Here is a 27,498-nt window from a genome sequence, read left to right on the forward strand (position 1 = left end):
ATCCTATCTGTTCACCATCCACAGCTGCAATGCAAACACTGCTTTCATTCTGTAGGGGTTTCTAAGAAGACTCATTTGAAGTCTGAAAGTGATAAAGGGTAGTTATTCTGTATAGTTAACGATTTTCTATTGCAAACAATTACATACCCAGCATCTGCTTATCTTGTTCAAAAAAGAGGAGGTTTTAATTAAAAGATATGGTATGAACCGTACTTAAAGATTCAAAACTCGGAATTTCTTTAACAAAGTCTGCTTATAGAAATTGGAAGGCCATTTTATTCTAAAAGGGTATTATAATTCTATTGAATTGCAGGCATCTCTACTAAATGTTTGCCTGTGTTTCTGTGTAACTGAAAAGAAATCATAGAGCGGTTTGGGTTGGAAAGGACCTTAAGATCATCTAGTTCCTCACAAAGGCAGAATTCTTGGATCAATCAAACTATTTCTCATGTGCAATATGTCCATTCCAAGAAACTAGAAAAATGAAAATAAAACCAATACACTATTTGATATGCATAAAAGGGGTTTCACAAAATAGGGAAAACCAGGTTTCTCACAGGGATTCCAAGTTAAGCTATCTACTACCCGAAAGGAGAACTAGCTACTGTCTGTCATCGGTGTGCTACTAACAGTTTATTAGTCTGCTGACATCTCCATCTAGGAAAACCTGGTAAATTGTCTCAGGATGAGAGGCAACAGTGAGTGAAAAGGACTTGCTGTGATGTGGTGGTGGCAAGCGGGATTTTTTAGACATCTACACTTACTTTGTGATAAAATGCTTGGAAGATGGTGTCACTTCCCTCCCAGACAGCCCAGCTTTTCTTAGCGCCTGATATGGAATCAGTGACCTTCTGTGAATCGGAGCTAATCTCAGGATATGTCACATCTGTAGCAGGAGGAACAGCTGAGCAACACTTGTCCAGGCATAATTGAGCTTCAAGATTGCAGAGCAGTGTGTGATTAATTGGCTGAAGGATTCCTGATAAAGGGGAAGAGGATAATGACCCGCCTGGGTCAATGGGTGGTGCTCTGCTTATCTGGAGGCATAACAGGCATTAAAAGAAATGCTCCTGATCAAGGTCACAGGGAACGGTGACAGATTCTGTGTGCGTGTGAATTTGAGGCATTTCAAAATCACATTCCATAGATGCGTGTACTTAGGAAGAGTATTTTAATGCCTTTTATGGTTCTGGTTCCACAATCATTATTCACAAAAGCACTGCCAGGAGCCTAATCTCAAAGAGATCTACTGATCAGTCCTGCAAGCACTTCCACAGAGATTTGGAAAAGGTAAGCCTAAACCAAGGCAATTCTCACTTGATATTCATGTGGGTATTCAGGCTTGTTCTTAGGTCCTCTTAGAAGCAAACAGCCAATGCTCCCACATTGGGAAAGAGGAAAGAGCCACCTGGAACAACTTCTGTGGGCAACATCTGTGGTGACACACACATGACTTGGCTTAGGAACTACTCTGGCTCTCTAGGACTGCTCAGCTAAGCTGAGAAAAGCAGGTATCATTTGTACTCCACAGGTATCATTTTCAATTCACACATCTGGCTTCTTCGCAACTACAACCACCTCCTTGGTGCATCCTCAGGGAAGGGAAGCCTTGAACATGTCTAAGGATGGACTTGCTAGTGCTGATTGTAGGTCTGTTGCAGTCTTGTGCTTCAGTCCGCCAGGATGCTTTATGCAGATCAGCTACATCTTGTGCCATAAGTTTGCAGCAGCAAAGCTGCTGTAAATATCAGCTGGGTAAGTTCAGATTACTTTAACAAAGAGATGTTAAACATTCATTTAAAATAATAAAGACAGCAACAACTAAAAGATACCTTTTTATAACATAGCAGCTGCCTGTTCTGGCATCTAGAGGACTCCCCGTGTCTTATGGACAGTGCATCTTCTGGTACCTCTCCCTCAACAGCCTAAGCACATTTGAGTGTCCAGATGGAAATGCCCCAGGGGTTCACAGCTGGCTGATCTAGCCAGACCTCTTCATGGGGAAGGGAAACTCTTCCCTTCCTTACTCTTTGGATGAACAACAATCTATTTACTTAAACAGCTCTCCCTCTTCGCTGGGTTGATAAGAATTTCACCTCCATCAAAGCGCTGACCAGTTTTTTCTCTTAAACTCTAAATATTCCTAAGAGAGATTCTATGGGAGCTGAGCTCATTATGCCTCATGACTGCACTCCAGCTGCCTGCAGTCTAATGGTGTTTCTTTCATCTGCCACACAGACTTTCACACACTGAGGTTACTGCTCAATTACACTGTTGCTTGTGGAAAATAGAGAGGATGGCAATTTATTGGAAATAAGTGTGAGGTAGAGTCCTACAGGGAGGAAAGTCACTCTTTGAAGCTTCAGTCGGCACCAGTTTATAGAGGCCACACAAGAGAAGGTGTGGTAGGTCACCAGCTGACATATGCTCAGAAGAAATCAAAAGTCACACTGGTTTTGGCACAAATACAAATGGGCAAAGCATCAACTAGAACAGGGGGTTTAGTCCTTAATGGAAAGTTTTCCACTTCAAACAACCACAACAAGTAGGAAAAAGGAGCTTAAAAGTCGTTCAGGACTGAAATAGTCGGAGCATGAAAAGTAACAACGAAGAGTTTGCAACCTACAGCATTTTCACAGTTCTTCTGTTCCGTCCCTGGGCAAATCTGCCCATTCCAAGATGCGGACTGTATGATGCTGATTGTATAAGTCAGGTAAATGGGAGTTCATGGTTTCAGACAGCTGTCCCATCTGGCAGCACATATCTTCTGAGCTAACTGGAAATGGCCAAGTTGCCATGAGCAATCCATAGCCTCACCCTGAGGAAAAACAGGATTCAAACTGGGGTGCCCTTGAGCAATGGTACAAGTATTGCCCATCTCCTGAGAGAAAGGATTTGGATATTTCCTGTTTTACTCAAAGAAGATTTATAGCTGATCATCATACAGCAAGTCCTGGGTAAGGGTTATCAATGCTTCCAAACATTAGTGATCAATTCAAACTTACTTGGTGCATCAATCACAGGGAACTACAGCGTTATGGTTCCCCCCCTCTTCGGCTGTAATTCTGAATCCTTGAGGGTGTTCCTTTACAAATCCTGCTCTATTTATGTGGCTCCAAATGTGCTGAGCTGAATTCTAATTTATAATCTCACTTCTTGCTCATGCAGCACTTCCCCTCTCCCCAGCACGTAGCTTTCAAGTGTCCCACTTTGTCATGCACTGCCCTCCACTGAGTTCTCAGTAATAGAGCTCAAACCCAGCTCTAAAAGCAGCTCCCCTGACAAAGCTCACTTAGTGCTCCAGAGCACTACAGAGCCCTTATAGACTACTGAAACACAGAGATGAAAAGATTAACTAAGGGAATTTGCAAGGTGGGATGCATACAGAAAAGCTCAGCAATATTTCTGTCTGAGCTTTGTTCTCATGCATAAGGTTTGGATGCATTAAAAATACAAAACAGACTATGGAGGGCATTTTTCTTTGTGCTCTGAGGACTATGGTGTTCTCCAAAATAGACATGATGTTCCCTTTCACACCTAAACAACTCCCATGGCCAGAGCCATCCACAAGAGGAGAACACTGTTCCCTCCATGTGTTTCAGATGTTTGCACAGCAGGGGATGGCTGGTACTATTCATTTGTACAGCATAGTGCTCCCAGATTTGGTCTGGTGAATCTAGATGCTGCTTTAATGTACTTTGTTTAAAACCTTATTATGGTTTTATGTATTTTCTTACATTTTCTGTTGACTTGGTTAGGTCTGGGCAAAACAGCATGTGTAGAACATGGGAATTTCGTGTTCTCAATTAATCTTTTATATGAAGATGTGCAGACTGTTAATACTCTGATGACGCTATTTTAATTAATGCCAACCTACCCATAAACTGTATTGACATGAGTAAGGTCCTTCTTCCAGCAGCAACAAGTTGTCACTCTTACACACTCATAAAATGCATGTCATTTGTCCCCTGTTTGGGGGTTGGCATTATCATAAGTACACTTTGTCACAAGAACAATAAGCTCTTTGGTTTCCTCTAGAGCAGCACTTGGGGTTTTCACGTCTGAGGGTACTGTTACAATTCACCAATCTGATCTGTACATAGAATACAATCATCCATTAGTCCAGCCTACAACTCTGATACTAAGATTTTTGTATCATGAAAAATTATTCCACAGATTCTCTCAACTATTAAAAAATTGATCCACTTTATTATCTTTTATGGTCTGTATCTGTTATACCTTTGCTTTTATCTAAGCTTTGCCATTAGACCAAGAAGGGCATTAATATAAACACTTTTTTCCCTACCTTACTGTAATTCTCTCTTAGATAAATCAAAGTGAATTAAAATACATCTGCCAGCTTTTCACCACATCTAACCAGTAGAAAGCCAACTGCCACTGCACACTGCAGCTATTTTCTGACACAGCAGTGTGAAACACACACTAGGAGCTTTTGTTAAGACTCCATGGCAGGATCCAGGTAGTCACAGTAAACTCCCTTGGTGAGCACCGGAGAGAACAGGTACCTGAAGACAAAAGTAATTTCATCCTAAAGCAGACATCTGAAATAGGTGACTTCAATCACCTCCTAAAATCCTCTTTGCTCACTATAAAGAGACCCCAGGATAAGTAACACAGATGGAGATACCAGAATTGTTTCCAGCAGTTTCCATCCAGGCACTGCATGTATACACCACCTACAGTCCTCATTTGTCTATAATACAAAGCCACAGCCTACCCAGCATTTGAGAACCAGGAAGCCACTTGCACTGGGAGAAGGGACATAATGGTCTTCCTAACACTTAGAATGAGAAGCATCCAGGAAAAATCTGTCTTTAGACACCTCACTCTTTTCTGGCGTATTTTAATCTGTGGATCTGAAAGAATCTCACAAAGCAAACCAATGTTATTATTCCTGCTGTACGTGTCCAAGGTCATCTGGCACAGACACAAGCTGAGCTCCAGTGCTCGGAAACGCTGCTCAGGACCACACAAGCCACGCACTCTCCCCTAAAAAAAAGCATTAATGTCATCTGCAGAAATGCAGGAATTTGGGATTCACAGAAGGAACCCAAAACTAAGTTTCTAAGATAAATGGATACAAAATACGAGCAATTATGAATGTAAATTAAATGAGAGGCAACTTATCTGGACTGGGTCTTTAGGCATCTGCCTTGGGATTTGCAGTGCAGAAATACCATTGCTCTGACATCACAAGTATGAACTTCTGTGCATTGAGAAAATCCCACTGTTTATTTGGATCTTTTGAAGTCTAGTATCAATATAGCTTCTTAGTCCCCAGAGTGTCCTCAACGTTTGAGATGTGTATTTTTAACTTCTATACTTACTGACATTCCATTCACGCTGTTTGGCTGTTCTCCCCATCAGGGCTTCATCAGCCATCGCTCTCATTTTGGCACCACCGGGCTTATTTGCTTTACCATTTCCTAAACGTCTGTGTGAAGAGGTGTGGCCTGCTACACCAATTAGTTCACCCACACAAAGACTGTGTTAACTTTAGAGCTAAAGCTCTTCGAGGGCATATTCCTATCAATGCAATCAGCATAAACCAAGTTTAGGCAGCACTGATGCTCAGGCCATTGTACACACGATGTTTTACACGCTGTGCTGCCCCCATGCCATAGTACCTAAAGGCTCTCACTGACCCCACTTCCACACAACAATTTCACCCTCACCTCCAGGATTCAGCCACCACAATGCATCTACTCAGTGCCTACACACACACCATGGTAGAAAGCCAAAGGCAGAAGGGACAAAGCCCATAGGGACAACATGAAGCAATAGCATGGGGAGGAACAGCACTTTGCTATTCACTTGCAGCATACTGCATCCCTCTTAGACCTCAACGTATACAAAGACTGGTTTGATTCCACTTTAATTCCACAATTTTAGCTGTACTCAAACAACAGAACCACTTAAAATTCAAGAATCCCTTAAAAAAGTCCTTGGCATCTATCATTTTAAATTTTTTTTTCTGAATTTTTCATGTTGCCCAAAAAGTTAAAAAAAGATGGAATCAAGGAATTGGATGGTTGGGAAAGCCAACATTTTTTAGTCTGAATCCAGAACAATTTAGAAAGCCTGTTATAAAACAGCATGATGCAGGAAAAGGATAGAAAGTGCTTTGTTCATGACTTATACTAACGCTGGATTTCAAGCGTGCCATTAGCGAAGCACAGGTAGTGGCTGTCAAACAAAATGTCACTTCTTTGGTTTAATAAAGACAAAGAAGATTCAGGGCTTTCAGGGCCTGGTATTTTATGCTATTACCAGAAATCAAATGCAGCCAGGAGACAGCAGTCCTCAAGTTAGCTCTGCTTCAGCCCTCTGTTTCACACCTTGATGGTGCCTTGGACGGGAAGATTATGACCACATGAAATTTGAATTCAGCCTCATTGGTAACAGTCTTGGTAACAAACCCTTTTCCCATCAAAATTCTTCCCCCTGCATGATATCACTTACAATATACCCATCCTGATGGTAAAGTATCAGTCACAAGTAGGGCCTGCTCTTGGTGGGGGTAGCTAACTAAGAATAAACACAGTTTGGAAGCTGGCACTGTCCAAGTCACTGCATGTTGTCCCTAAAGAGTAAAATGCACGGAAGAAAATCTGGACACACCAACCAAATTGGCAGGAGAACAGGAATTCTTTTAGCTGCCATAAAGACCTACTGAAACAAGAGCTTCCCAAATCTCTGCAGGTATGTCTGTGACTTTTCCATCATCAGTAGCCTGCTGCTTAGGGAAGCAGAGCATTAGGCTTTCTTTAAAGGAGTCTTAAAAGCCCCTCTGTTCACTTTCAACTATTCATCACAGTCATTTGAAGTTCTCTTTTGCACCCCTCCTTCTTCTTACTCACATCTGGTGCTGCATGCTACTACGCTGCAACCATAAATAACGAAGGAATGATACAGAGATACTGGATGCTCTGTTCCAGTGTCCTCACAGTCAACCATTCAGTAAAGTTCTTATGTTTCCACTACAATAAATACATAGGAGAAGGGGGTGGAGATAGAAAGTTCCACAGATTTTAATAGCAGGGTCAGCAAGCACACAGGCTGAAAAATAAACAGCATATTGTAAAAAGATGATTTTCTCCCTTGGTGAGTATATTCACATCAAAAACTCCAGAACAGACAAGATTTAGCAAATGCATTTCAGGAAGGGCTGATTTCTGTCAGTAGTTGGTCTCTTGGCAAAATCTGGCATTTGCATCTCCTACATACAAGAGGCTGAAATGGGAAAAGGCTGGTTTTAATTGTCTCTGCTCCAGATAGATGATACAACAGTATGTTGTCCCAACACATGAACTTGTTATGAAGTTACACAGATCCTATCAGAGAGTGCTCTGTACTTGGTGAGCATTTCTATACTCATGTGATACTCCATCATTTTCCATCTCTGCTGTGCAAGCATATCCTATTCCATCACTGATTTGTCTGATTATCGAAACGGAGGGGAAATTGTAACCAGTTTTGCAACTTTTCCAAATGACAATTGCAATTACACTGACACCATTAGGCCTGCTACCCTCCATTTCCATCTTCACCAGAAGCTCTTCACTGCTGGTGTACAAGTTTCTCTGGAAAAGAATCATAGAATCATAAAACCATGGAATGGTTTGGGTTAGAAAGGACCTTAAGATCATCCAGTTCCAACGCCCTGCCATGGGCCCGGACACCTCACACTAGACCATGTCACCTTCTGTCTGACCTGGCCTTGAACACTGCCAGGGATGGAGCATTTACCACTTCTCTGGGCAGCCTGTTCCAGTGCCTCACCACCCTCACAGTAAAGAACTTCTTCCTTAGATCTAGCCTGAACTTCCCCTGTTTCAGTTTGAACCCATCACTTCTTGTCCTATCGCTACAGCCCCCGATGAAGAGTCCCTCCCCAGCATCCTTGTAGCCCCCTTCAGACACTGGAAGCTGCTCTGAGGTCTCCACGCAGCTTCTCTTCTCCAGGCTGAACAGAAAGAAGCCTCCTCAAGTCAAGAGCTGAAGAAATGGGGTCATTAAATGGTTCTTAAAAGGCACAATAATGGAAGATGGCCTTTCCAGTGGTGTAGGCAAACTGTGCAAGTACAAGCACTACGAAGTCTAGAATGGAGCTGTGAAAACTGTGTTAATCTTCTTTCGAAACTCTCCTTCCCATACACTTATGGTGAAAAAAAATCTCCTGGGAATAAATACATTAGGGCTTATCTTCCCTGTGAAAGCTATTTTTGGTTTATCATTAAGGGTATATATATTCCTTCTGGGTATTTTCTGAAGATGCTTTTGAGTTCCAGTGTCTTGAGGACAAGTACCCCTGTACCACTATTTACGTACTGGTGAGAACTGACCATGGCAAAAAATGCTCCAGTTTTATGATTCACAACCACATACAGACCAGGTCTCACACACAGCTTAAAAGAAATGAATGTCAAGAGCTTGTCATCACCTCTACAGTTCCCAGGGAAACCAGGAGAAATCCTTTTAACTGATTCAGTGGACATTAAGCCCTTACCTTTCTTGACGGCCCATCTTAATTTCTCAATCTTCTTTTAGTGAACACCAGTTTTAATTAATTACTTGCATCCACATATAGAAAGCTGCCCTCACACACAGCAAAAGCAACACATGAAACTCAAGAAAAAGGCAAAAGCTGTAGTAATGTAAGGCAGTAAAGCATTCGGAGGCACTCAGAGGTTAAACTGGACTACAGCGAAAGAAATCACTGGGGAAGGGTTCATTTATTTACATTCCCATTAGAGGAGTCTACAGAGACATACATCAACAGAAACAAACTATTTTAGTACATTCATTGACTGAACATCCATCAGTGAACATGATGTATGCCAGCATGTCTTAGGAGTGACAAGATATTATTACTGTAGTGCCAAAGGAGGAGAGGGGGGCAGGGGAACGAACAAAAGCGAGTGCTGATCCTTGCCTTAACAATGAGCCCCTGTTCTCCTTCACTGCACCTGAGCTCCAAGGCTTCAAAACCAAGGAGCTTTTCCTGTTGGCCACTAAGAGATATGCTGTGGTTTGCTTCATGCCCGGTGGAATACTAGTCCTTGGTGGTGTAATACATTATTTCCTTAAAAGAAGCCCTTCCTCCCATGGTATCTCCCGACTACTGTATCACCCCTGCTAAATAAATGACTTCATCTCACTCATCAACCACATGCAGCTTTACTCCTTCCCCCTTCCTTCCCACTGTTTGCACTCACTGTTTGTTGTTTTAAGCACCTAACCCCCTATTAATCCACCAGACAGCACAATAGATCCATTTGTGAGAGACAGCGATTAGAGCTGGAAGCACTCAGTCATCCTGTGAAGCACCTGTTTCATTCAAGGAAGCAAGGGAAAAAGCAGAAAGCAGGACAAAGTGCTGGTGGAAATGAGGAGAAATGGGAGAAAACTTCTAGTGTGAAGAGAGGTACCAAACCTCAGATGATGTCTCCTTGCCTTCTTCAATCAGGAGTGCAGGAAACACACACAGCATCTGCAATACCAAACTCATGTACCTGTGACACTGGTAGGCTCCTTATCAACTGCATCCCTGCTCTTCAACTCTTAACAGAGTGGAGGAACATACAATCTACTTAAGTGAAATATTTTTTGCTGTTATTGTCTATATTTTTTTTTTCTTTGCCCAAAATTTAAATTCCTCTTAAAATTGGGACTATTTCAACCAGCTCCACTTTCTGAAACATCCTCAACACCAAAACTGGACCTTCCCATTGTCCGAGGTTTTGTGGTTTTTCTTCCAACAGCATCAAACATCTGTCCCAGTATTGAAAAATGAGTACTTTAAGAGAGCACGAACATGGCTTTGAACTTTCATAATCATTTTGGGCAGTCCTATAAATGTAATAACAGCCTTCATATACATAAACACATGTAGAAAGGGTCAGTAACTAGGTGGCTGTTGGATTTATCTTCTTTGAATACAAAGGTAAGTGACAATACACAAACAAAAATACCAAGTAGCATAGCACAGCTCTGAGTCATTCTCTTTCTCTTTTATGAAATGAGAGAAAATTATACACCAAGCAGATTGTATAAGCACCACAGGCAATAACTAAAGCTGGAAGAAGGCCAGGCTCCATTAATAGCTGCTATTTGATCTAGTTCAAGATCCCTAAACACCCAATGCCTGTTGAAGTCAGGGAAAAGGTTCCTATCAGTTTCCAGAGGTGCTGTATTCAACCCAATGCGGTTGGCAAACAATAGTGCATGGAACAAGGAGCAGAGCTGATGGTGCAGCAATTAAGTTCATCACCACACTGGAAAGCAGGCTGTGGTAAGTCTCCATAACTCCACAGTGATCAGCTTTTCCTCTTTCCAGGGGAATCTGTCCTCTTGAGGACTTTTAAGCCTCTGAAATTAATGGGATTACTCAAGGAATAATGCACCACAGAACCTGAATATTTATGGTAAATCTACCACAGTGATTTCGAATGTACTGCGGTCCAAGAACTCTGAATAAAACATCCACAACTCAAAGAGAGATCTTCAGCTGATAGAAATCAGCTGTTTCCCTTTCAAAGCAATGGGGCTGCAACAATTTGTGACTAATAAAACCACACAGCTTACCATTTGCAAAATGAACATAACTTTTGCAGTATTTTGCAGGCCTTTGCTTTTCTTTTCTTACTGTGTAATAACAGCTCATTTCTTGTAAAATCATAGATCATTTCTGCTGCTTCAAAGTGCAGGGTTTTTGCTTATCACGAAACTGTAGGTATTGTAAGAAACTATTTGGATTCCAGTTGGTTTTAAGTTGCACTACTTATACATTAGTAACTTCTTAAAGAAGTCCCCAGAGGAAATGAAGCATGTATTATGTTAGCAAGTGTATACACAGGAATAATATAAAACACACGTTTTCTCCGCTTTCCTAAGCTCTTTTTGGAACTGATTCTGTTAATAACACATAGAAACACATGTATGTGTGTGTATGTAATGGGTGTATGTGTATGTGGACACAGAGCTATATTTATCTACGTGTATCATTATAGTAACAGTCCTTCTTTCATAGGGCTCATCAATAGCAGGTTTTACTCACCTGATGGGCAAGTTGCCATCAGGGCCATCCTGTCTGTCAGCACACCTTATCTGCTTTCAGGCCTTTCTTCGGATCCATAGTTACAAGTAAGAGAAGGCTGGATATCTGTCTCCTCCTAAACACAATAAAATTAAAGCTGTAATTATCGGCCTGCCCTGGACAACCAGGTTACATTCCACTCCTCAGGTAGAGCCCGTGCAGAGGTGACAGGCCCCTGGGGACAGTACATGAGGCAAAAGGAGAAAGTTAGCCCTGATGTGTTCAAACTCAGGACCAGATGAAAAATAAAGGAGAGCTAAGCTCGTCCTTCCTTCAGGAGGATGAATTACAGAAAGGAGTTCATGCTTGGGTGGAACCATGATTACCGCAAGGGAGTCTGAGTTGAAGAAATCGGGTTTCACAAAAATGAAGTCTTTTCCTATTGATATCAACTAGTTCAGTCCATTAAGGTAAAAATGACAAACAAACATAAACCAAACAAAATATTGTTACCTTTCTGAAATATGAGATTCCAATAATTTCCACCAAAATGAAGGAATTAATCAAAAATACCTCACTGTTATCAATTCTATTACATGTGTGCAGGTGCTGCATGCAGCAGTGCCCTGTGGTGGGGCTGCTGGAGCCAGAAACATAGAATCATAGAATCAATTTGGCTGGAAAAGACCTTTAAGAACATCAAGTCCAACCGTTCCCCAGCACTGCCAAGGCCACCACTAACCCATGGCACTGAGAACACTTGCAGGGACGGTGACTCCAGCACTGCCCTGGGCAGCCTGTTCCAATGCCTGAGCACCCTCTGGGGAAGGAATTGCTCCTAATCTCCATCTAAACCTCCCCTGGTACAGCTTGAGGCCGTTTCCTCTTGTCCTATGGCAATCTTAAATTTAAATCTTAAACTAATCTTAATTTCTATCAGAAATCTGGGTTCAATGGTGCTATTTCTCAGCCAGCAGAGATCACCCATCGTCATTAACCAAACTCAAGTAAGCACCCGTGTCAAATGAATAAGCAGCACGCACATAACCCCACCACATACATTCTCAGTAGAGTATCTGCGCTTCAGCTGATGGATCTGTCCGTAAGGCAAACACACTTCAGCTCTGCTTATAACTGAAACCTTACTTCTGGCCAGGCGTTTGGCTGGGAGAGCCAGGAGAACTACTTTTTCCATGTTCACAAACATCTCCGCTAGCCCTCGGTGTCACCACCTGATTAGATCTCTGGCACCGATGGCTCCTCTTTGGCAACAAGGAGGGCATCGTCTCACCAAGCCTGTGTTAGAACTTGGACTTGAGGTCGGAGGCACAACAGAGGGAATGGCACATGTCCCACTCATCAAACTCTGCACAGCAGCTGGCTTTTCCTTAGTAAAAAGGAATAATTAACTAATGAGATCCATCAAGAGCATAGGGTACCTGAAGCCACTCTTCCTTCCAAACCTTCCCTACATATCTGAACAGGAAAAGTGATGGAAAAGAAACAGATATAAGTTAAACCTTCCTTGAACCACCAGAGTTTAGCTGCCGAGCTCTAACGCAGAGGACGTGTGAATGCTACACAAGTTCACACCTTGGGAGACACATGGGAGGCCAAAAGTCCATCCCAGTGCCCTGTTTTCCAGTCCTTTTTAAGGCTTTTCTCCAAAACAGCTGTAACAGATTTTAGTGTGAGCAAAATAATGTATTCTTCCCTGTGTTCAGTGTCAGAATCTGCTGAAGCATTTCTGCTGATCACTTCCAAGGCAATTCAGCCTGAAGCAGACCTCAGCATGTACGATTTCAGCACGCATGGTAAAAGTTTAACAACATTAGAGGCTGCCACAATGGAAATTGTTGGGCATCACTGGTTTCACTTATTATAATGAAACTCGGTTGAAAGCTAGGAGCAGTTTGATGTTGTAGTTTTACATAAGAAATAGCCTTTTTTTTTTTTAAATCAAATTGTTCTACAGAACCTGACTTCAGCTAAATGCTTTAACTTTCCAAGCTAATCTTGACTCATGTGTTTTATCCTCACCATATCACTGTATCTCATTGTTTCAACTTATACATACATTACATGAAAACAAATGTTAATACATACCATGTGTGCATACTGTTATATCCCATTCCCTATTACACTGTTACACATGATCATATAAAATCACTATCCTTGAATGCCATATTTTCCAGTTTCAGAACCAAAATGTTTTGATGCTTCCAAGGTAAAACTTCCCCAAATATCCCCCACACAGTGAGTGCCCAACTCATTCCAAACTCAGTGAGTACCTTGATATCCTGATGGGGCATGCAAACTCATTTTGAGACTTCACATTATGCCTCAATAGAGAAAGTTCTCATTTCCATCAACTCTAACAATGACATATAACACCTAAACAACCACTTCGAGACTCCAAAGTGCTTGAGTAGGTCAGATTCAAGGCCAGGTTGGACACAGGGGCTTGGAGCCACCTGCTCTAGTGGAAAGTGTCCCTGCCCATGGCAGGGGGTTGGAACTGGATGAGCTTTAAAGTCCCTTCCAACCAAAATGATTCTAAGATTCTATGATCTGTGAAAACGAGACATCTGTTCAATGAGAAAAAATGGGGTTTTCTTCCTCTAACATTGAAAATGGTGAGGGCTTTGTTTTGCTTTAATACTGCACAATTTTGGCCAGAGAAAAAAGGATTTAATTACCAGTGCTACCACTGGGCAGTTTGTACCCATGTTCCATTTTGCAGAGATGAAGTTATTGAAGCTTTGCAACTTACAACTTGTTCATATACAAGGAGAGCAATCATAACAGTAAGCTGGAAAGGTTTCCATGTTTTGTTCTTAAACACTAGCAGATCACTCCCCACGTATCCATGGTCTTCCTCCAGGTTCTCATCACTGACTCCATCCCTGTTACTAACCTCCATCATCAAAGAAGTAAATTCATAAAACACAAACTATGACTACAAATCTAAGACCCAAAGATTATGAGACATGCAGGGTTCAACTGAAAATTAACCATCCTTGGAGGAGCAGCCAGAAACCTGGTCCTGTGAAGCACATCTACAGGTCATGAAAGGAGGCTGAGGCTACCACTGGAGCTGACTGAGAGCTCAAAGCTACCCTGGCTTTATCTTGTCCTTCTCTTCCAACAAATCCCTGGTTCTTTTCTCACCTCTGTCACACACACACCGCATGGAAAAGTCTGCTCCTCCCTGCCCACTCCTTATGCCATGGTGCCAATGGCAAAGGTGCAAGGCTTGAACCATCTCTAACTGATGTTTTTGAGCACAGTGAGTGTCTTGGGGCATTTCACTAATGCAAGCCACAGCTAATGGAAAGCACCCTGCTATCTTCAGCATGCTGTTGATCACGCCTTAATACCACATTTAATTCAGCCCTGTAAAGATACATTTTGATTCAAACTCATAATGAAATACAGAGCCCACATTTGAGTATTAGTGTAAGGTAATAATGCACATGTGAATGTACATAAATACATTTATTACTTTAATATTTTACAGACGTCTCCCTTATGTAAATACACATTGGATGTTCTGTGCAGTTTATTCATGGCAGGTTATTCCATACACAGCTCCTGCTGGGAACATTCACTGCTTCTGCTAACAATTCATGAACAACTATCTGCATATTCTCCTTCAGGGCTGCTAACAAGGTCCTTCAGTGCTCATTCGTCTATTATTACCACACAGCCAGTTCCCTTTGGACTTAAAAAACCCAATAATGATCTGGGAGAAAATAAAAGCCATATGGGACAGCTCTGCTGCTGGCATGGACTATCCTAACTCCACTGCAGTCAGCGGGACAGATCTTGATATTGTGTAAATGGTCACAGTGCCAATGAAACCAAAGCGCTTCTCCAAGGTCCAACCTACCAACACCCTACTTCCCCACTCAAACTCCCTTTTTCTCATCTAATATCAAGAACTAGAGCTCATCCAGAGCTCTGGGCTGGCAATTATGGTTATTAGCATGAGAGCGTGGTCATCTTGGAACAAACTTCTATCTGCAACCGCTTTTCTAAACACTTCCTTGGAGGTGCAGCTCTTCTGTATCTTAGCTAGATGAGAATTGTCCATTCTAAGTTGAACTGCTCCAACAGCATCAATAGAGGCAGAGATCTCTCTTGGACACCTGTGCCAGATGGCTTCTCCCTTCCAACGAAATAGCTCAATACCCAAATCTCCTTGTCATCACTTCCTACATGATTGCTACACGTCTCCTTGTTTATCTTTAAGGCTTTCCACAGGCAGACCTGTTGTCCACTTCTGCTGGAGAACGGTTTGTATTAGCAACTCCCTATGTACTGGGGTGGTAGATGGTGTCTTGACTTGTCATAGGCTGCTGTTTCAGAAAGCTTAATAAACTCAACTAAACAACAGTCTAAAAAGGGAAATAAAAGATTTAAGAGGCTGGTATTTCTACCCCCTTCTGCTTTCTAAGAAAGACAAAATAAAAACCAAACAAGCAGTGGAGCACACACATAGCTCTCCCCAAGAATTCTTCCCCATTAACTCAGTGTTTGTCTGTATTACCTATGAACCAACGTGGTTTCAATTTAGCTTCTTATTAATCTTGCACATTTCTTTCAACTGCTATTTTAAAAATAGAAACTTCATGTTGAACATTTTAATAGCATTAAGTTTCAAAGGCAACAAGCTGCTGCACTGATTTTTTTTCCCCAGAACTTTATTGCCAGATGTAAGTACGTGTGATTATTGATAGCCTTTGTTTTCCCACAGGTTTCTCTTTCCCTTATTAAACAACGTATCTGTAGTTAAGCAGCTCCATGAAAGTTTAGTGAGGTCCATGAGAAATCACTACTCACCAGCCCACAAATCCATCTCGCCTTACTTCAGGCGCTTCAAACTCTAAACTGCTTAAATAAGGAGTTTACCTACACCAACTCCCCTGCAGTCAGTAGAACCAACCACAGTGCCATGAAAGCTGCAGGTACCTGAATCCCATCTAAGTTTCTGAATCACTTTCTGGCAGTAACTATTTTTCCTTCACCGATTAGTTCTGGTGTCCTCAACATAAGAAGGACATGCAACTGCTGGAGCAAGTCCAGAGGATGATCAGGGGCTGGAGCACCTCCAGTATGAAGATAGGCTGAGAAAGTTGGGGCTGTTCAGCCTGGAGAAGAGAAGCTGCGTGGAGACCTCAGAGCAGCTTCCAGTGTCTGAAGGGGGCTACAAGGATGCTGGGGAGGGACTCTTCATCAGGGACTGTAGCGATAGGACAAGGAGTGATGGGTTTAAACTGAAACAGGGGAAGTTCAGGTTAGATCTAAGGAAGTTCTTTACTGTGAGGGTGCTGAGGCACTGGCACAGGGTGCCCAAAGAAGTGGTAAATGCTCCATCCCTGGCAGTGTTCAAGGCCAGGTTGGACAGGGCCTTGGGTGACATGGTCTAGTGTGAGGTGTCCCTGCCCATGGCAGGGGGTTGGAACTGGATGATCTTAAGGTCCTTTCCAACCCAAACCATTCTACGATTCTACGATTACAGAGGGCTCCAGGGCCCCATAGGAATTAGGTCTCCCACTTAAACAACTAAGGATTCTATGCAAACTGGGAGGAATCCAGACTCTGGGGTCCTCCGCAGTATCAGCAAACAAGCAGAGGACCTGCCAGGAGCACGGTTTAGTTTCTAGCCCATGTCTATAATTTTAAAGATAATAACTATACTGCAGCTGCAATAAACTACCTCCTCTAAATGACAGTTTCAATTGTCTTTGGGTAAGATCAAAAGCCAAATACAGAAATAGAACTAAAGGTTTGGTAGGTTTTGGTGCATGTCAGCTTTGTGTCCAGCTCTGCACAGCCTTCCTCGCAGAGAAAACCTCATGAAGCCATGCCACAGAAGCCACTGGTAACTGAGCCACTGATTTCATAAAGCACAGGATCAAATTCTTCATGAGCAGGGATACGTTTGCTGAGGAAAATGGGTATTAGGTCACACGGGGAAATAGGGGAACGTAACAAAAGCAGTGAATTCCCACCCATCATTTCTGCAGTCTGGGGAGAGGGCAGTGGCTATGGCTGACCCTGGGGAGCTACAGGATATTGTCACATACAGCTGTTAGATACTCACTGGGCCATCAGCAACCACACTAATGATAACATTTTATTAGCAGTTGAAGAGATTCCTTCCCACCCACATCTGATAGTTCCCATCTCTTCAAAGGGGCTGCAGCCATGCAAACAGTGGATTCAGCATCCAGCACAGCTTCTTGCACCGGCAGCAGCTCTGCTCCAAGGCTCTGGCCCTTCCCCCATCACCTCCAATAACTCATTCCCACCACCCTGCCAGGCGTTTCTGTTCCTTCCCTTGTGCTAAATGCCAAATCAGCTGTTTGTGTAGCTGTGCTCTGAGGGAGCAGGGGTTTCCAGTGGGGAGATGGGAGCAATAACCTTGGTTTCTATCAGTGGTTTCAAACAGTTGCCAGGGGTCCTTACAAGGTAAAATAAACAGCCCTCATCTCATACTGAACAGCTTCCCTCATACACAGCTGGGACAGGTAAAGGGAGCATTAAAAGACAGAAGTATTCTTTCTAGTGTATAGGAAAACAGCACCTAATGGGAGTGATCCAAAGCCTGATCCAGCTCCCCAAGTGGACTCCCACTGACTTCAGTGAGCTTTGGATCTGCTCTACAAAGCCAGCCAGCTGCAAAAGCTGCTAGAGTCAAAGGAAAATATGCTACGAAGGAATGGTGGCCTTGTGGTTGAGGTGCTGGCATGGCTTCAAGAGACTTGGATCCAGGCTTCAGCTCTATCATTCCTGACCCTGTACAAAGCATCTCGTTTCTCTGCACATCAGCTTCCCTTCTGTAAGTGTAGGTATGTAACCTAATGAGCTTGAGTGTGGAGGAGTTCATGGACATCTGAAACAGGAGACAAACGCATGGAGACACTTAGCAGCACCATCTCAGCTGGTGTAACTCTTCCTCTACCCCTCTATGGGCACAGTAAGGTGTGTTACCCCCACAACAGGGTACAAAAGTGAGTGTTAAACCAGTATCCTCATTCACTTCAAGCTCTCTGAGCACACCCCACTGCAGCTTTAGTTTTTAGGTAAGGACACAGCCTTACCTAGCTGGCTGGACACCCAGATGCACAGCTAACTCAGCATGGAGCTCAGCACAGGTCAGCCAGCACTTGGTACCACACCATGCTCCTCAACTCCAAGTTCCCATGTCCATATCAATAGCAAAGCCCAAGAGACTTCAGGTGAAGATAGTTTGAGCCTGTTTACATGAGCTGCAGCCCACAGCAGGACAGATACAGCTGAGTGACTCCAACCCAGCAAAGCAGATCAGCATTTATCTAAGTGGAGTACGTGAACAGACTTCTAATAGTGCAGGTAATACAGACAGAATCAGTTTCCAGGACTGGAGATCTAGAGAGGTAAGCTGTGTTTTCATGGATATTCAAGGCAGCCTGTCAGTCTCAACGTTATTTACACACTTGCTCAGAACATCCTCTTACCAACAGCTGGGGTTTCTGGCAGCCAAATGCAAACCATCCATTGTAATATTATTCTTCTGTTGTAGGAAACAAACTCTTCCAAGCAGAAGAAATGCTTTAAAAAAAATAATTCAAGCAAAGGCACAAATTAAGCCCCAGAAATCAAATACTGAAATAATTTTTACAGCATAGAAACATCAAACTGCAAACAAGCTGCAAAAGCCATTACTAATTCAACATTCCATTATTCCTTTTTTCCCAAAGTGTGATTCTTCTTTTCAAGCCAAGCATACTTTGCTGGGACCAAACCTTCACATTAGATTTCCTGTGCTGAGGACTTCATGAGATAAAGCAGTTACTTAGGACCAACAAATCACTTCATTAAAGAAGCCCATACCTAAAGATTCTCAACAGCAATTAAGGTCCTGGTGTAAGGAACTCGTTTTGTGCCACATTCCTCACTCAGGCAAGACCTCCCATCTAACACCATGATTGCAGGAGAGGGTCCTAATATTGAAGGAGAGAAAGAAGCCATCCTGTCTCTCGCCATTGCCTCCGTGTTAGCTGATTTGACTCTTTAAGGCCAAAGGTAGGACAAAACTGCTCCCCCTCAGCTCCCGAGCCATGTGAAAAATGGACCATCCAGTGTTTTTCCAGCTGCCTCTAAAGACTCTGGAGAACCAGGATAACTTACAGCAGTTCTTCTCAGCAGAGTGAACAGAATTGCTGGTGTTACCCAGGATCTGGGCTGTTCCAAATGCATTCATTCATCTTTGCAGTACCAGCGCCAGGGAGACCTTAGAGCAGCTCCAGTGCCTAAAGGGGCTACAAGAAAGCTGGAGAGGGGCTTTGGACAAGGGCCTGTAGGGACTGGACAAGGGGATGGCTTTAACCTGCCAGAGGGGAGATTGAGATGAGCTCTGAGGCAGAAGCTCTTCCCCGTGCGGGTGCTGAGGCGCTGGCACAGACTTTTCCCAGAGAAGCTGTGGCTGCCCCATCCCTGGCAGTGTTCAAGGCCAGGTTGGACACAGGGGCTTGGAGCAACCTGCTCTAGTGGAAGGTGTCCCTGCCCATGGCAGGGGGTTGGAACTGGATGAGCTTTAAGGTCCCTCCCAACCCAAACCAGTCTGGGATTCTATGATTCTTCATTCTCACTCCTGGTAGGTGGAGTAGGTAGAAAGTCTGGTTTAAAAAACTGAAATGGAAAAGGGTTTTTTCACATCCCTTCACCTCCCATAAGGGCACGTCCAGGGAGCAGAACAGTAACACTGACTGGTAGTATATTACTCACTCTCAATATATCTCTCTGAAACCAGGACACAAAGCTGTACCAAATCCCAGAGCCAGGGTGGTCCCTGGTGAACAAGATTTAAAGCAGAAGCTCAAGATATATTAGAGAAGGTTCCTTTGTGTTTTAGTTTGCAATATTAAACAAATACATCCCATTATGATGCAGTATAATTCTCTCTGGTTTGACAGCAATATGCAGGCATCATTTTGAAATTGTCACATTAAAAGACAATATGTAATATCCTTCAAAAACCCCAGCTTTAGCCCCGCTCTTGTTGAAATAAGCATTCTCATGTTGTTTGAGTAACCCAGTATTATAATGCACTAAAAAATACAATATGCTAGAACAGAAAATGAACAAAGCATTGGGATTCAGCCATTTAGTTCAAGCCAGTGTCAGCTCAGCAATTAAATTACTTCTGAACACTTTGTGGGCCTCTAACCTTACAAACAAATCTATGAATAATCATAAAGGTGCAATTATTTCAGGTATTTTCTTCGAAAAGACCCCCATTTTTGGAGGGAAAATCATCTCCTTGCCATTCAGAAGGAGCTAAACAGATGCAAGTGTATGAAGTGATTATAAAAAGCCTACTGAACTGGAGTAACAATAATGCCTCAGTCTCGAAAACATAGAAAGTAAATGCAATTTTACATTAAAGATGAAAACAAACTCAAGGCTAATATTTTGAGGGGAAAAAAACCCCCTTTGATCTCTTTTTCTTTCCGGGGGGGAGCCAATATCAACAGCAGCGATTTTGTACTATATTCAGGAGGCTTTATGTGGGTTAATAATGTTAGAGTTATTCCACTGCTTTTTCAAACTTTTCTGGAATCAGCTCCTGGGTGAAACAGGGCCCTATTGAAGCCTCTTGAATTTGCATAGCATGTGCAAGACATTTAGATTTATATTCCATGTTAGGCTTGTGTGTTTAGAGTTTACCCAGGCATATGCAATTCATTGGCCGTATTGTTATCTTCACAATGAACAAGCACACTCACTTCATCTGTGAGAAATACAGCTTTAAATGTAGAAAATTAAATTTCCATAAGGAAAAAAGAAAAGTGTTGCAGGAAAATTTCCATCAATAACGGCTAAGCTCAAAAGGACCGAGGCCAAAATACTTTGATTTGAGCCTACCTGGGTAGCACAACCATAAAATCATTTGAAAACTACTACTTTGAAAGTGCTCCTGCAATGACAATTGTTCACATTACAGTTCTCTCTCTAAAAGCCTCCAGTTGTCATGATCCTGTTGTGTTCAGTGATGACTCTGCCCGCAGAAACTGGCAGATTCTGCCTTAAAGTCTTTACAAACTCAATAGATAAAGGAATTGTAATTATCTTGACATAGAGAATGGTGATGTTAGAAAAACTGAACCCATTGAAATACAGAAATAACTAACCACAGAAATCATACAATCAACTGGGTTGGAAAAGACCTCTAACATCAAGTCCAACCATTCCCCAGCACTGCCAAGGCCACCACTAACCCATGGCACTGAGGGCCTTGGCTACACGGTGTGTGAACACTTGCAGGGACGGTGACTCCAGCACTGCCCTGGGCAGCCTGTTCCAATGCCTGAGCACCCTCTGGGGAAGGAATTGTTCCTCAGCTCCATCTAAACCTCCCCTGGTGCAGCTTGAGGCTGTTTCCTCTTGTCTTGTCACTTGTCACTTGGGAGCAGAGACCAGCCCCCTCCTGGCTCCATCCTCCTGTCAGGCAGTTGCAGAGACCAATGAAGTCCCCCCTGAGCCTTCTCTTCTCCAGACTAAACCCCCCCAGGTCCCTCAGCCGTTCCTCATCACACTTGTGCTCCAGGCCCTGCACCAGCTCCGTTGCCCTTCTCTGGCCCCGCTCCAGCACCTCAATGTCTCTCTTGTAGTGAGGGGCCCAGAACTGAACACAGTATGAGCCACTGACTCTATTTCCACTCACACCAGATCCTTAGCCCTGGGTCAGTGGTGTGGCCCACTTCTTGCTAGCCGGGAAAGCACCACGGTGTGTTACACAAACTGTCATGTGAAGCAGCAATGTACTTCACAATGTCTGTGTAGCACTGAACACAAAAAGTCATCTAAGGAAATACACAGTCAATGGGTTTGGTTTGATATTTGTGCTACACTATAGTTCATCTCACAGTTGTAGCATTCACCAGAGCTTATTGGGAGTGGTTTCCAAAGTGACACTAACAGTGGTGTTACCTTATGTAGTTTTCCAGTCTTCATACCAAGTAGGAATTCTGGGATAGGGCAAAGTTGATAGCAAAAGCAAAGCACCATCCCTGGCAGATGACTGGAAGAGTTTGGCTGACAGTGAAAGGCAGAGGGAGCGTAGCTGGTGTTTGCATGTCAGAGGGATGCACAGCAGAAAGGAGATCCATGCAGGCTAAAGAACAGCTTTGGCTCAAGAACAAAGCAGCATCTACAGCCATGAATTAACTTGGGCAAAACCTGAGAAGAAGGTGAGTCAGCAGAAAAGCATGCCAAGGGGAGCTGCGAGGACAAAGAGCTCTGACAATCGCTGGTGGAGGTTTGAAAAGTTTATGGAAGTGATTTTACGGTGCAGAGCCCATGAGAGCAGAAGGCTGGATTTATGTCTCAGCAGGTTCCATCTGCTGTTCCCAGTTTTCTTCCCAAATTCCTGATCTTGCGCCATTACACTGAATGAAAGATTTGCCAATGGGATCAGCCCAACTACTGCAGAACACATGTGCTTTCTGCGGGGCAAGAGAAAGGAATTCATGGGTCATAAAGTACTGACTACTGTGTGCTTTTCATTTTCGTTTCTTTCACTAAGAACCGAATATTCATTTTCTTACTGTTTCATTAAACCATAAAACTTTCCTTCAGGCCATTGGCCTTTTCTTCTCAAAGAGGTGGCTAATTCGGCTGTGGAGGTGGTGGTCCAGAGGAGAATAAAATGCATCTCTCAAGAAGATACGGGAGATGTGCAGTGCAGCCTGCTCTGTAACTGCTTCTGTCTTTACTGAGGAGCTGTAGCCACCGTATCAGCTTAGAAGACTGGATCAAAATGATATATATGGATATATATTATGGTGGGATATATAACATATGCATTTAAGATGAGGGTAATGCATCTGTTCTGAACTGCTGCCATTTTGGATCCAAGCGAAACTGTGCTTGCTCAGATGGAGCAGGCAGAGATTTTAATACCATAAGCATTTCAGATGTTCATCTCCCAGTGAGCAATCAGGAACAGCTTTACCTTCAAAACCACAGTCTCTCATCAACATAAATAATAGTACTAAAGACTCAGAGGGGGCTACTTGCTCCTTTATTTACTGCAAAATCACTCCAGACCCATTATTTGTGTCAGTCACCTGCATCATGCTGAGCAGCTCTTTTGTGAATAAAAGACTTTGTGACTACTTTCCGACTATGCAAAATAAATCAAAAGGGAAGACACAGGAATAGATATGCCTGTTCTGACAGTTTGGGGCTACAGGGGGAGAAGGTGGTAGATTTGTGTCCAAGGGGGCTGTCACTATGCCATATATCTGTTTATTTTTTGATATAAAATAGTTCACTGAGTTTAGCTCTTAGAAGTATCTCAGACAGAGGGCTATAAAATGTTGAGGGGGTTTTATTCCTAAGGAATAAAGCTGGTAACCTGTAGCATAAGTATTCTCCAGCCCAATTCACTCCCTCCACACTTGTGGAAGAAAGTGGCTACCCCAACAATATCTGCAAGTGACACCATTCTGCAGGTTACAAAAATAACCAATGAAATCCTACAATTATATATAACAAACCAAAATGCCTGGTTTGCCTTAGCTCAAAGACAGAGGTCACCAGCAAAGTGTAATTATAGGCACCTAATGAAGAATACACAAAATATCACCATTGCTCCCACACCACAACATCTGGTGACTATCTCAGCTATGACTAACGGCTTACTGTAAATTTGGTGTCATATCATTGAAGCATGTACTAATCTCTTTTATCTTTGAATAGAAGACTAAAATATCATAGAATCATGGAATGATTTGGGTTGGAAAGGACATTAAAGCTCATCCAGTTCCAACCCCCTGCCACAGGCAGGGACACCTTCCACTAGAGCAGGTTGCTCCAAGCCCCTGTGTCCAACCTGGCCTTGAACACTGCCAGGGATGGGGCAGCCACAGCTTCTCTGGGCACCCTGTGCCAGCACCTCAGCACCCTCACAGGGAAGAGCTTCTGCCTAATGTCTGATCTAAATATATTCTAGTTTCCTCCAGATCATTAATGAAGACATTGTACACGTGTAGGCACCCTGACATATGGCTCACTCCTATCAATCCCAAAAGAGACACTGTCTTGCAGAAATTATACTTTTCCACTAGACCTGTTATTTTGTGTGATCTGTGCTGCACTAGACTTTTGTAGATACAGTGTCAGTAACTATATCATGAACACACCAAAGATTTATTATGTAAAATATAATGAAAGTGATTGGAGATGCAAAGAGGAAAAGAACTGAGCAGTAAAGAAGGAAGAGAAATTATAGCATGAGATTCAGCACACTGAGAAATATTAGAAGAAAATAACTCTAAAGAACACAAGAAATGCATCTAAAACAAAATAACCAGCAATACAGAGAGTTGATGGATACAGGAAATTGCAGTAAAATCCTATCCCTATAGAATCAGTGAGAATTTTCCACTCAGTTCATTTAGGTTGGGATTCCTCCTTCAGAAAGCAACAATTCCAAAACAAACTTAATGTTAATGCGAAGTAAATAAGAAAAAGGGACATGGCAACCTAAAGTGTTGGAATTATCACACAGGGGGTTTTTCATTGCTGTGGTCCCAAAAGCAGCACTGCTTGGACCACTTACAGTAGGAACATACCCACGACGAAGCTGCTGTCCTTGACAGGGTTCTCAGTGAAGACACTTTGAGCTGATTTCCAACACACACAACACGAGCCTGAACACCCCCATGCAGCAAAAAGCTTGCGTACAAGCAGCACCATACTAGTTTAGCCCAGCGATGTGAGCTTCAGGGACAGATGATAACTGTTAACATCAGGTTCTATCTCTACAAGTAAATTAAGTGTGCCTGGGAACATTCCTGGGCATGGAGGCCAGCTGGCAGGGAAGGGCCTGAGCCTCCGCCAGTAAACACCCTCACCCTTCACAACAGGGAGGCTGCATGCAAAGCGCTGGCTGGGGACGGTCCCTGAACACGCCTGCTGCCAACCCATCCTCCAAAAGCACCCGGGGCAGCGCTGGTTGGCGCATGCCAAAACCTCACCGGGGGCTGTTGGAACAGTTCACCGGGGCGGGCAGTCACGCTCCCGGCCCAGGAACATTCCTGGCCATTGTTGGTTCAGTAGCAGAGAGAGACAGCGAGCTCCCTCCTTGCCCAGGTGAAGCGTTTCTCTTGCGCAGAGTGCATTTTAGCAGCCTTTCGCACTGATCCACCCCTTCTCCCATCCCAAACCATCTCCCCTCCTGTTCCCACATGCAAAACGTACATGGGAAGGGCTGGTTAAAGCAATGGGAATGGTTCGACTCGGACTGCTGGTGGTTTGCCTGCCCTCTGGTTCCTAAAGAGTCCTGAAGGGTTTATGCACGTCATGAGTACAGAATGGTGTGGCATAAGGTTAAGAGCATGGCATGTCTCCAAACCTGTCCCACCTCCTGTCCACACAGGGACCACGACTGCACAAAGGTGTCCAGGGACACCTCGTGACTTTTTAAAGTCATTTAAGTACTACTATTAGTACTAAATGTACTTATATGTAATAGTACGTTACACATTAATAGTACAATAGTACATTAATAGTACTTACATGTACTATTAGTAGTACTTAAATGTATTTAAATAGTAGTACTTAAATAATACTTAAGTACTATTAGTAGCACTTAAATGACTTTAAAAGTACTACTAATCAGGAGCACTCCAAAACACAGCCTACCTCATGTTCTTGGAGCAATGGATGGGCTGATCCATCAACCTCACAACGTAGACAGTTCTCCAAAAGACAAAGAAATGGTCCATGAAGCACATCTTGATACTGCTGGCTGCAGACAGGATGCCTGGTTTTCTAATGGCATTACTTGACACTCAAAACCAGTGATGCTCAAATCCTTTTGCTTGAAAATATACTTTGATTAATAAAAAGAAAAATTATCCATTTTTTTCTCTGATTCACTAGAAAATATAGTAATATTGGCTTAAACAGAAGAGGGCAAGAACTTGAATGAGAATCTTACACAAGCGTGTGTGTGTGCACATGTGTTTACACAAAACCCTCATCAGTTTAAACTGTATTTTCTGTTAAGATCATTTACCTTCTAATAAATCCTAATTGGATCATAAGCCCAAGCCTAGTGGAGAATAAATGTGTATTGACAAGTATATTGGGTGCTGAGAATTCACAAGCCTCCTACTTACAGTTTGGGATGTGTTGACACACGTTGCATGTGGAGGTTAACAATACCAGTGGTGCCTAACCTTTCACTGCTTTAGTGCAATGTTGCTAGAATTCGTACCAGGAAGCTTTTGGAAATGGGAGAGGAACCCAAGCTGACATGTGCTGGTGACTCACAAGATGAAAACTATCTGTTTCAGAGTTGTTCTTGGTGCCTTGAATTTAAAGGAGCCATCTCTCCTTGTCTTTGGACATCCTTGTGTTAAGGATTCCTGTCCATCCTCAGTCATAGAGGCGGTCAGCTCATCTTGCACAGGTTCCCCATATTGCTGCAGTGAAGTTTGATTAAATCCCTGGTGTAAAGACAGGATAATCTCAGCTACCAAGACGCCAGAGATGGCTCTGACATAGATCTGAGATGCATTAGGTAGACATTCAATCCTTTGTGAAAGAGTTGCCCAAATTACCCTAGTTCCTGCAAGGGCTGCAGGTTCACAACACAGGTGCCCTCCCTAAAGTCCTGCTGCCCTCTTGAGGGGAGATGAACCTGCCAGCCCAAAATGGTGCAGAGCCCTGGGATGGAGGCAATGGTTTGATGTGCTGTCCTGTGTGAGACAGGGCCCTGTGTCCCCCCAGGGGAAGTATCTCCCCGATACCAGCTGAGATTCACCTTCCCCTGCAGGAACCTACCTGTTTATATGACTACAAGCCAGGGGTAGGAGCTACCGCTGTGGTTTGGTACTCTGAGAACCACCATGTATGTGCTGGTGTGAAACAGCACTCACGGTGCAAGAGAGGGGAGGGGTGAATCCAGTGTTTCTGAGTCATTTAGTTCTGCATCCTGATTTAACAAGCAGCATTTGGAAGTTCTTGGGGGTTTTTTCCATACTGCTTTCTAATTCTGTGAAGATTTCTCACGGTTTATGCCAGCTGATGTTGGGTTGGAGTATATCTGAAATCAGACCACATTTGAAGAAGAACCCTGGGCATTAGGGAACACTGCAGCCCTAGAGCCATCCTTAAGACCAGTCTAAAGCTACATTCACATCAGCAGATACAGGAGGATCTAGGGGAAAAAACAGTGTTGAGTTCTACCCTGTTCCTAAACCTATGAACTGAATGTCTGTCAGCATTTAGAGCATGTTATGTGCATATGTTCTGTGTTAGCCTCATCCAAAAGCAGCCCAGGACCACTCTGTGATGTTCACTGAAGCGTACACGTAGAAAGATTCACTTCAAAAGCTCAAGCTTGATCCAAACTGAAGCACAGATGCAGATTCCCT

The 27,498-nt window shown here is 43.2% G+C and overlaps 1 protein-coding gene across 2 annotated transcripts in view; it reads right to left on the bottom strand.

The window, feature by feature from the left end:
• BMP2 (bone morphogenetic protein 2) overlaps positions 1-27,498 on the bottom strand; it is a 143,677-nt gene that overhangs the window by 101,912 nt on the left and 14,267 nt on the right. For both annotated transcript variants that reach the window (XM_030490565.1, XM_030490564.1), the window contains exon 2: positions 11,081-11,195. The gene's annotated coding sequence lies outside the window, so the exon portion shown is untranslated. The remainder of the gene's footprint in view (positions 1-11,080; positions 11,196-27,498) is intronic.

This window comes from Strigops habroptila, chromosome 6, assembly GCF_004027225.2.
Source record: "Strigops habroptila isolate Jane chromosome 6, bStrHab1.2.pri, whole genome shotgun sequence".
Classification (NCBI taxonomy): Eukaryota; Metazoa; Chordata; class Aves; order Psittaciformes; family Psittacidae; genus Strigops; species Strigops habroptila.